The following is an 11,933-nucleotide window of genomic DNA, read 5'->3' as shown; positions in this document are numbered from 1 at the left end:
AAAGGATCCCTCTTCTCACTTGATGGAGGTCAGAAACCAAACAGAGGATGGGAAGAGACTTCATCCAAAATGACTGATTTTTTGCCATTTTGGTTTTGGATGCACACATGGGATCTTTATTTAGATCCATCAGGTGCTTAGAATATATTCCACAGACTCACACAGGCCAAGAGGGTGATTCAGAGACATCCCTCTCCAAAGCATTTAAGCAAAAAGCCACAGGTGATGCCCATTCATATTCATTTGAAAACTGTTTTCTTCCGGCTTCACAAGCAGGTAGCCTGTGGCAAAGACCTTCCTGACATTCAGGGCAATAGAATGATATTTAAGCAAAAGGCCCAAATCAGGGTTTCTCCACTGAGACTTTCCTGTTCACAACAATATCAGTATATTCTAAGATGCTCTTTTTCTCTTCAGCTATTTAATACATGGCGTTGTCACAGAGCTTGGAGGTGGTACATATTTTGGACAAGAAACCATGAGCCTATTCTGGAGAGTGGCCAGAATTCAGGAAGAAAACAGGAACATAGGAAAGTAGTAGGTGTTGCCCATTCATAAGGCAACCCGCAGTCCATTCATAAATTGGGCAGGATGAATGCTTGGAAGCTTTCTACTCGACAGGACACATCAATAGATGCATTCTCTTTTCTAATGTCTACAATCACGGACACAGTGGGATACACAGACATAGAATCACTCACCTTGTCACACAACTGTCTAGGAACAGTCCACTCTAAACCAAAAAGACCACCTTTTCTACCTATTATCAGAACATGAGACAAAACCACAAACTCACACCCACATTCACAAAGGCACCTCCTTTTCCCAAGCAGGTCTGTGACTATCCCGAGTGTCCTCTGACTGGTGGGCCATACTATGTTCCCCCGAAATGGCATGTCCTGTGTCAGATCTGGTCACCTTGGACAACTTTGTGAAGTTGTCAAGAGCCAGCAGTGAGCCACTACCTGCTCTCTAAAGAAACACCCCTCTTCAGAGCTCTCCTGGCATTTGGCCATCCTCACATCAGTAAATCTCAAGAAAGACTGAGTCTGTCCTTGGTAAATCAAAATAAGTTCTACCACTGGGAATGGGACTGGGACTGGCTCTGGGTGCCTGGCTTCCTGGATTCCAAGTTCAGAGAGTTCCATCGCCAAGGAAGTGAGGTGAGGTCACATCCTTCAGGAACTGGATGAGGTCACTGATTTGGCAACCACTTTGTCCTAACAGTTGCTTCCAAGGTTCTGATGAGATGGAGGCTGCCCCTACTTCTTGTGAAACTTTCACAAGTTAGAATGGTATATCAACTATTGGCACGCAGGAGCAGCTCTCAACACACGCCTGGTTTGGTCAATCTTCTCTACATTAAGAAGAGAGAGGCTGATACAGACACATCCCTTCATCCTGACCAGGTTGTTTGCCATGGAAGATGACTTTTGCTCTCTCAGGTCCTTCATAGCAGCCTACATATTCTCCAGGGATCATTTCTGCATGGACCTTTGAGGTCCTCAGCAGGTGCAAGATACTCTATATTTCTGTATTTTAAGACCAACTCTGTTCCTGCTCTTCTGTAAAATTAGATTGAGGGAACAGTGTATGGTTACGTTTAATAACAGGTTCGATTTGGGTTAGAAAGGAAACTACACAGTTGAGCAAACAGGGTTCTACAGTTAGCAATAATATGAGGATTATTAATGGACCGGCCAGGACGGATAAAAGCGTAGTTAACCAGGAGAATTGTGTGAACCAAGACTCAAACCATCCTTTTTGGGCCACTTTCTCTCATTGATGCTCTTCAAGGCGTTTTCTTAATTTTCTCATTGATTCTTTTACAACTCCAGGATTGTCGTCATAAAAACAAGATTCTTTCCTCAATGCAAGCACAAAGGCCACCTTCTCTCATGAAGAGGAGTTCCAACACTCGCCTGTTCTGTAAAACAACTTCAGAGAGAGAGAGGTTACAGATTCCTGTAAAGCTGTGATGGATGTTTTTAATATCTTATGTTTTGGTCTATTGCTGCTTCTAATTGTGTCATTGGTTTTGTCGCATGGGCAAGGGCAGTTGTTCCTGTGCCCACCCCTGAAGCAACTATTGTTAATAATAGGATGGCTAAAGTGAGGGATACAGGTTCCAGGTGGAACCGGGTTGTATGCCCCCCTATTTGAACTTTAAATGAACCTGCATCATGATAGAGCACTCTGGAATACATCTGCATCATTACATAATTAATCACATCTGTTGACCATTTAATGAAAACATAAACAATGTAAAAGTGTACAGAATTATACTGTTGTAGGGATGGACAAGGCAAGGCTCCTAAGATAGCACCGAAGACAGAAAAACAGTCTTATTTGGTTGCATCCGGATTTACAGGGCATTGCCTCTGTTGTAATCAATTAATCCCCTGAACCCCAAGTTTCGGTAGTTTTAGAATTTGTACCCAACATGTAAGGGAAGGGGCTCAGAAGTCCACAGTCTGCAGAAGTTCACAAAAACCAGTTTTTGTTTCTGTTTTTTTCTTTCCTCAGTTCTTGGCAAGTTAACTGTTCAAGGACACCTAGGAAGGAAACAGCTTTTTGTCTCTTTTTTTCTCCCTGCCAGCTGTCACCACGGAGCCCAGTTGGTAAACTTTTAATCTTAAAAATGTAGCCATCTCTGTGAAGTCCCAGCTCAAGGCCAGAGGCCTTGTTCACATATTTTGTGAAAAACTAGTAAGGGGGTGTCTAGCTTAGGAGTGGTGATTCTTCCAACCAGTGGCCAAGTAGAACAGGACAACACGAAAAGAGGAAGTTTATCTACATTGAACTCATTCAGAGGGACTCTTTTGCTGAAAGACCTAAAATAAGCCTTGGTGAAGACTTCTGGAGAAGGTCATTTAAGACTTTTCTCTGGGCCTGGTACAGAGGGGGAAGACGGGGTAGTCGAGGCTGAGAGCAGCTTAGTGGATCTGAGAATGAGGAAGGAGAGATGTAAAAGAATAATGGGAAAAGCGTTTGGGATTTTCCTAGCAACAGAAACTTGAGCAGTAGAATGGGTAGAGCAGAGATGAAGATGGGAGTGAGTATCCCACAAAGCCTGTGAGAGACTTTAAATTTTTAGTAACCTGTTTTCAGTGATCACAAAGCAACTTTAAAGGCCATTTTCATTACATCTTAGATAGTGGTCTGAGGGCTCTTCTCAGCTGGTTTGATCTTTGGGTTAGCTTGTTAGATTACCTGGTGGGACCCAGTGTGGGCACTGCCAAGAGAAGAGAAGAGTGAGTGGGTCGAGGGGTGCCTCAGTACCTGCTACCTCAGCAAGGAGGCAATGGTCTGAGATCTGGCAGAGGTTTGGGTTTCTGTTCTAGTAATTGGAGGGGAGAAATCAGGTTGCTGAGGTGGGAATGACAGCAGAGAGTCTAAAGCAGAAGGCTGAGGGTGAGGAACTATTGGAAAAGCATTGTACAGGATGTGAGAGAAGGAGGGAAAAGGACTCCACATAGGGAAATTTCCTTCCACCCTTTTGAGCACTTGATGAAGTTAAAAAGGTCACGCAGAATTTGAGGATCTAGAGACCCCTCTGTGGGCCATTGTTTTTGGTTGTCTAATTGGTAATATGGCCAATGCTGTCTACTGAATTTGATGAGGAGTTTGGTTCCACCAGGCAGCCCCTGTATGCTCACATCCCCATGACTTACAGAAGAAGTCGGCTTTTCCTACACACAGCCCTGGCTGTTTGTGGCTTTGATAGTCGGCCGGGCAAACATAGTAATCTAGGCTAGTCAACCTGAATCTGGCTCGCGTGTCCCTGCATCCATAATATTTGTTTCCATTATCTATGGTAGGGAAGGGATTTAATTGAATATTAGTGGGATCCTCTTCATCAAGGATATCCCAATAGGAACGACCTATAGCCAGCTGAAAACTGTCTGGGTGGAGAGATGGCCACCAGGTCCCTAAGGGAGATGTATGCAAGATGGACCATACTTCTTGTCTAGTAAGGTTTGTGATCAGCCATCGCTGCTGAACGGGCTGATGAATGTTAGGACTACTGGTGGCCAAGGGGAGAGTCTATAGACTTATCCACATGGCGAATACCTAATTTGAAATGGTTACCAGTCTTTTCCAGTTTCCAACCAGAATCTGGACACGGCACAGGCTTGAGATGAGAGGCATGGATCCAGGAAGTGATTCCGTCTTCTTTTACCACTGAAGGAGTTTGAAGTAGCACCTGGTATGTTCCTTTCCAGTGGGGTTCCAGGGATGACACTTGATGTCGTCTTATGTAGATGAAGTCTCTTACTTGATATTGATGTGGAGTCCCCTCATCCCCAGGTTGGTAGGCAGTGGCCAGCTGTTTCCACAGGTATCGCTGAGTTCTTCCAAGAGCTTTAAGTCTGTCAAGCAAGGGGGTGTGGAAGGGATCGTTAGGCCTTAGAGTTGGGGTTAGGTCCCTTACTGGAGGACCAGCACCATAAAGAATTTCATAGGGAGTGAGTTTACACAAAGAAACAGAGGGAGTATTTCTCACATGAAACAGTGCATCAGGCAGGAGAATAGTCCAATCATTTATGCCGGTCTCTAAGCTTAAATTTGTTAAGGTCTCTTTAATGGTTCTATTTATTTTTCTACCTGTCCTGAGCTCTGGGGTGTATAAGCACAATCTAACTTCCAATTAATCCTCAGGGTCCTGGTTAACCCCTGACTTACCTGGGCCATGAACACCGGTCCATTATCAGACCCTATTACCTTAGGCAGACCGTATCTTAGAAAAAATATCTTTCAGGATCTTCTTGAAAACTATTTGTGCCATTGTTTGTTTGTTTTTTTTTTTTTTTTTTTTTTTTTTTTTTTTTTTTTTGTGTGTGTGTGTGTGTGAGGAAGGCTTCAATCCATCCTGAAAATATATCTACAAATACTAGGATATTTTTAAGTCCATACCTTGCTGGCTTAATTTCAGAAAGTCCACTTCCCAGAATTTTCCTTGTCTGGTTCCTCATAGGTGCTTTCCTGCAGGAAGCTTGGAAGGGTAAGCATTAACCAATTGACAGACCCAACAATCTTTTGTTACCCGTTCAGATATTTCCTTTTGCTGTGAGTCGATTAGTGGAAAACTCTGTTCTTGATCCTTCAGGAATGCCTGTAGTTTCTTTGAACCAAGGTGAGTGAGTTGATGTACATTTGTAACGTAGTGTAGGGCTTTCTAAAATTGAAGGCTGGGCTCAGTGAAGTTGAGGCGTTCAGTGTCAGTGTCCTTTGATGTTATCAAAAACTTCCTGGTGCTCAGGGGTCCATTGGAAATGGGGAATCTCCCTTTAACAGCGGGTATGAAGGAGCAACTGAGGACCCAAACACAGGTATCCAGAACCTGCAAAAGCCATCAGTCCCATGAAACTCTCTGAGTTGTCTCCTGTTAGATGGGGGTGGTATGTGCAAAACGATTTGTTTTCTGGGCTCAGTAAGCCATCGTTTACTGCCCCTAAGGGAATAGCCCAGGAAGATGACTTCATGCTAGCAAATTTGGGCTTTTTTGGGAGAAGCTCTATACCTGAGTTTAGCAAGGTCGGATAATAGTGCTTGGGACCCAGACTCACAGTTTTTCTTGGTGTTGGCTGCCAGTAGCTTGTCATCCACGTATCGAAGCAGTGTGACTTTGAGGTGCATAGTTCTGAAGTTTTTGATATCTCTGCAGAGGGCTTCATCAAAGAGAGTGGGGGAGTTTTTGAAGCCCTGTGGGTGTCTAGTCCAAGTTAGTTGACCAGACGTTCTGGTTTCTGGGTCTACCCACTCAAAAGCAAACAGCAACTGAATATCTTTATTCAGAGGCAAGCAAAAGAAAGCATCTTTTACGTCCAGAACAGTATACGATTTCCTCTCAGGGTTCAGAGTGCTAAGCAGATTGTCTGGATTAGGTACCGTGTGTTGAATGTCCTGCACTCTGTTGTTGAACTCTCTTAGGTCTTTAACGTGGCTATAGTAACCAGTTCCTGGCTTTTTTTTTTCTTTTTCTGGTAGCAGGGACGTGTTCATGGCCGATTGACAGGGCCTTAGGATCCCAAGGCCAGATATTTCTAAATATGAGGCCTTATGCATTTTTAGCTTTTTTTTGCTTAGAGGATATTGTTTGACATTGATTGGTGAGTCTGAGGTTTTTAACTCCACTGTTATTGGAAGTTTTTTCACGGCCAGGCCTAAACCAGCAGTTTTTGTCCAGGTATCTGGGTAATCTGTTATCCATTTCTGGGGTAGCTTGCCTGTTTGATCAGCTTGGGGGGTGTGAAGAATTGATGTTCATCTTCTACTAACATAGTTAAAGCTGTGACTATAAGAGTTTTTAATGAAGGATTTAGAAATTTCATTTCGGGGACTTCAGGGTTAAAAGTTATTTTGGCCCAGAGCATGGTGAGCAGATCTCTGCCCATTAATGGGTCCAGGCATTCTGGGATTACAAGGAAGGAGTGATGGATGTTTCCTTTCTTCAGGTCCAATGTACTCTTAGTTGTCTAAGCCCGATATTTACTGACATTAGCCCTTTGAACTACAGACCTTTTATTTGATAGAGGGCCCAATGGGGCCTTAAGGGCTGAGTATACTGCTTCTGTGTTCACTTCAAAGTTTACTGGGGTCCCCTATACTTCAAAAGTTACCCTGAGTTAGGGGAAAAGATCTGAGCCCCTACTTTCTTAGTCATCCTCCAGAGTCAGAATGTCTGGCTGGCGTGGCGAAGTAGAAAGATCCTTCTGGAGCCATCCGACCCCAAAGGTGGATCATTCTGAGACACAGAATCTGCCAGGTCTGGCGTTTTACTGAAAAAGAAAGATTTTGAGCCCTTAAGCAGACTTTGGTCCAATGATCAAGGATCAGGCACAGAGGGATTGAAGTGCTCTGTCCCATTAAGAAAGATACACAGACAGTGAAAGCAAGGATACACGACACAGACAAGACAAGACAATAAAGACAGGGAGTGGACATCCAATACTGAAACCAGGACTGAGTAGCTGGCAAAACTCGATGGGCTGCAATACCGAATCCGAAACAAAATGTCACTGAGTCGAGGAGACTATTGTTCCTCAAGTTCCCGAGTCCATTCCCCAGGAACATGGCCTGTGGCTCTATGACATATCTGTCAGCCACCGTCAGAGAGAGCTCACGCTGGTCACCGATAGCAATTTTGCCAAGCCCTAACCTGAAAACTGAAACCAGAAAGAGGGGCCTTATTTAACCCAAAGGAGCTTATTGGGGGTCTTTCATCTGTGGCTGCTGGATCTCGCTGGGGCCACCAGATGTAAAGATCGGGTGAGCATTGGAGGAGGAGACCACCAAGAGACTGTCTCATGCAACAGCAAAGGGTTAATTGCGGGTCTGGCATGCAAGGGCTCAGAGCTCACTTGAATAGAGCAGAGAGCCCTGAGAACAGCTTAATAAGTTCTTATATACTTTCCTTGGAGAGGGCAGAGAGGGAAGTTTATTTATGGGTCAGGGTGAGTGGGCGGTTTGCGTGCAAATGGGTGACGGAGTACATTCTGCAGTTTGGCAGTTGGGGACAACACATTCTGGGACCAAGAATAGCAAACAGTTCTCAAGATTTCAACAGTGTTTTCTTAATCATACAGAAAAACAGCAAGTGACAAGTACCTATTTTATTAACCTTTCAATATAAGTATGAAAACAGAAATCTAGGTAAGATTTGAAGCCCAGAAGTTCATTGGGCCCTTGATTGGTATACTTATCATTGAATTACGTTCTGCACAAATGTCCCAGAAATATTGATATACAATGGCATAGGACCTTTAACCTTCTCTGAGGTCAGTTCCAGAACACAGTCTCTAAGTGGAATCACACCAGAGTTCAAGCCAAGTTGGACCCAGTTATCTCTTCCAAAAGCCACACAAATGACCACAATTAATACCAAAACTCCCCACATGGCACTAATCTTCTTCCATATAGACACTCATCATAACCTCTGGCTGGAGGTTTCCATGAGTTGTGCAGCCCAAGACAGTGTCCAAAATGACCTCACTTGCCCCTCATTTCCCTAAAGTTAGGGTGGCCTGGACATCCTTCCTGTGAGCCAGGAGTGATCAAATAGGCCTGTTGTTAATACTTCTCTGCTTCTCCAACTTGAGGTCTATTGACTGTGGGCTTTAGATTCTTTAAGTGAATTTGTGTCATGAAAAAACCAAGCACCTATGGCCTAGCCTCTGCAGGGCTTTTAAGAACTCTTTTGACCCAAAGGATCCCTATTCTCACTTGATGGAGTTAAGGAAGCCTACAGTGGAAGGCAAGAGACTTCGTCCACAATGACTGCTCTTTGGGCCATTTTGGTTCTGGATGCACACATGGGATCTTTCTTTAGATCCATCAAGTGGTGAGGATCTAAGCCATCGCCTTACACAGGGCCAAGATGCTGATTCAGACACATCCCTTTCCAAAGCAATTAAGCAAAGAGCCACAGGTGATGCCCTTTTATTTCCGTTTGAAAACTGATTTCTTCAGGCTTCCCAAAGTGTGGGGCAGAGGCAAAGACATTCCTGACTTTCGGGGCAACAGAACAATAGGTAAGCAAAGGCCCAAGGCAAGGTTTCTCCACTGAGACTTTCTTTGTCACACTTATATCTGAGTTTTCTGAAATACTCCCATTCCCTTCAGCTATCCAGTAAATGGACATGTCACAGAGCTTGGAGGTGGTACATATCTTTGACAAAAATCCATGAGCCTATTCTGGAGAGTGGCCAGAATTCAGGAAGAAAACAGGAACTAAGAAAGATAGTAGGTGTTGCCCATTCACGAGTCAAGCGCAGTCCATTCTTAAATTGGGAAAGATGAATTCTGGGAAGCTTTCTTCTAGACAGGACATACCCATTGATGCATTCTCTTTTCTAATGTCTTCAACCACGGACACAGTGGGATAAACAGACTTAGAAACACTCGCATTGTCAAACGACTTACTAGAAACAGTCCACTCCAAACCATACAAACCGACTTTCCTACCTATTCTCAGAACATGAGACAAAACCACAAACCCACACCCACACCCACAAAGGCACCTCCTTCGCCCAAGTACATCTGTGACTATCTGAAATGTCCTCTTACTGGTGGGCCACACTATGTTCCGCCAAAATGGCCTGTCCTGTGTCAGATCTGGTCTCCTTGGCCAATTCTGTGGAGTTGGCAGGAGCCAGCAATGAGACACTACATGTTTTTACAGGAAAGGCCACTCTTCAGAGCTTTTATGACATTTGTCCATCCTCACATCAGTAGATACCAAGACTGACTCTGTCCTTGGTAAATCCAAACAAGTGAGACCACTGGGACTGGGAATGGGACTGGCAATGGGTGCCTGGATTCCTTGATCCCAAGTTCAGAGAGTTCCATCCCCAAGGAAGTGAGTTGAGGTTACTTTCTTCAGGAATTGAATGACGTCACTGCCTTGGCATCCACTTTGTCCTAACAGACTTCCAAGGGTCGCAATGAGAAGGATGTTACCCCTACTTCCTGTGACACTTTCAGAAGTTAGTATGGTATGTCAAGCATAGGCATCCAGGAGCAGCTCTCCACACAAGCCTGGTTTGGTCCAATTTCTCTACATTAAGAAGAGAGCGGCTGATTCAGACACAACCCTTCATCCTGACCAGGTTGTTTGCCATGGAATATGACTTTTGCTCTCTCAGGTCCTTCATAGCTGCCTACACCTTCTCCAGGTATCATTTCTGCATGGACCTTTGAGGTTCTCAGCAGGTGGAAATTCCCCTACATTCCTGTATTGTAAGAACAACTCTTTCCCTGCTCTACTGAAAAGTCATATTGAGGGAACAGTGTATGGTTAGGTATAAAAACATGTTCGATTTGGGTTAGAAATCATTCTGCAGGATGATTAGTGGTATTGGGAACTTGCGATATTTTTATAAGAATATAGAGGTGAAATATAAGTATGAAAACAGAAATCTAGGTAAGATTTGAAGGTCAGAAGGGCATTGGGCCCTTGATTGAGATACTTAGCTTTGAATTACATTCTGCACACTTGTCTCAGATAAATCTATATAGAATGGCATAGGACCTTGTACCTTGGATGATTGATTGTAGAAGAGAACATCCACTGAAACAGGGATAGTCCGTAGGATTAGGAAGATAGTCGGTATGTTTAGGAAGAAGAGTGAGTATATAATTTGCACCAAAAGTTGTTTAGCAATAGGGTCTTGGTTAGAGAGTGAAGGTAAATGTCAGCACATGTGAAGAGGTAGTCACAATGATGAACTGAGTAAAATATGTAGCAAAGCAGATATCAATAGAGACATTATGAAATCAGGCAAATATAAAGTGAGTGATAGAATTAGACATTTTCAACAGTGTTGAGATTGAATGTATAATCTTAGGAAAAAACAAATATGGAGTCACCAATAGGAATGACATTTGAAAACATGAGGTAACCCTGACATAGATGTTTTTAGTAATCCATATTCACTTTCCATTTATGCTTTGGTACAATCATAAGTTTGACCTTTGCATTTTGTGTCCAGAATATTACTGTGATAAAAAGTATATGTACATCAGGTAACATGAGTATTTCTTCCACTATTTCTGGGAGCGATATTTCAAGACTTATCAATTAGTATTCGGGTACAAAGAAGTGTACCCTGTGTATATGTATATAGAGATAATGCATGAATAGACCAAACTGTGAATAAATAATTTAACTGGTTCCACTTTAAATAATGGATTTAATTGATATCTGAAAATATATGAAAAATCATATATTTTCATAAAATCATTCATTCCAACCAGTTATATATCTAATGTTAATATTAGGGTTATGGTTTATCATAAAGTGTGTGAGAGTTTTGCTTTAAAATTAATTATGGAAATAGAAAATAATGTGTTGGAAAGGAGTCTCATGAAAAGACCAGTCAAGAAACATGGAGGAATACATGTGTTCTGAAGCAGGAAGTGATTGAAAGTGAAAAAAATGCCTATAAATTTGCTAACTTGTGGATGAAATATATATCCTGTGATGTGCATAAACTGAAGAAATAGTAATATACCAGTCTTGAATAACAATGAACGTCAAAATACACATCATGTCTCATAAAAATCTACTTGCATTAATGTTAAACAGGATCAGTTACTGTAGAAATATTAGGATTTGTATTCACCATTCACTGAAATTAATTGTGAGTACTAGGAAACAAATATGTATTTCAGGTTGATGAATATTTCTTAGAATAATCTTGGGAAAAGTTGTTTATAAAGCCACATACAAGAATATGGATGAATTTAGGGAGTGTACATTAAGACCCATATGTTTCATATTTTGAAAAATCTGGAGAGTATATATATATATATATACACACACACACACACACACACACAGACAGACATTAAAATGTAGCTATATATATGCCAATCGTAATTCTGCATGAAATATATATCATCCACAGATACAAAAATATTCAGTTTACTGAACATGGAAAATCCCAAAGAGTGGCCAAAAGTCACAAGAAGCCAGGCCCATTGAGGTCTACAATGTGAGGTCCATGTGTGGTTTGACTCTCATCTATGGCTGCCAATTCTTTCAGAATAAAATCATGTGATACCCTGGCTGAGACTCCCAGTGCTCTGTAGAAAGACAACCTGGGCCAAGATCTCATTTTCCAAGGGCGACTCTCAAGCATGGCCTCCTAAAATTCCAACACAATCCCTAAAAATACTTCTCTGATGTCAGTTCCAGAACTCAATCTCTAAGGGGAATCAAACCAGAGTTGAAGCCCTGGTGGACCCAGTCATCTCTTCCAACCACCACACAAATGACCACAATTAAAACCAAAACACTCCCACATGGCCCTCATCTTCTTCCATAAAGACACTCATCATAACTTCTGACTGGAGGATTCCATGAGAGGCGCAGCACAAGACAGTGTCCAAAATAATCTCCCTTTCCCCTCATTTGCCTAAAGTCACGG

The sequence above is a fragment of the Callospermophilus lateralis genome, unplaced genomic scaffold, assembly GCF_048772815.1.
Source record: "Callospermophilus lateralis isolate mCalLat2 unplaced genomic scaffold, mCalLat2.hap1 Scaffold_72, whole genome shotgun sequence".
Taxonomy (NCBI): Eukaryota; Metazoa; Chordata; class Mammalia; order Rodentia; family Sciuridae; genus Callospermophilus; species Callospermophilus lateralis.
The sequence above is the reverse complement of the archived record's forward strand: the minus strand, read 5'-3'. Positions refer to the sequence as shown.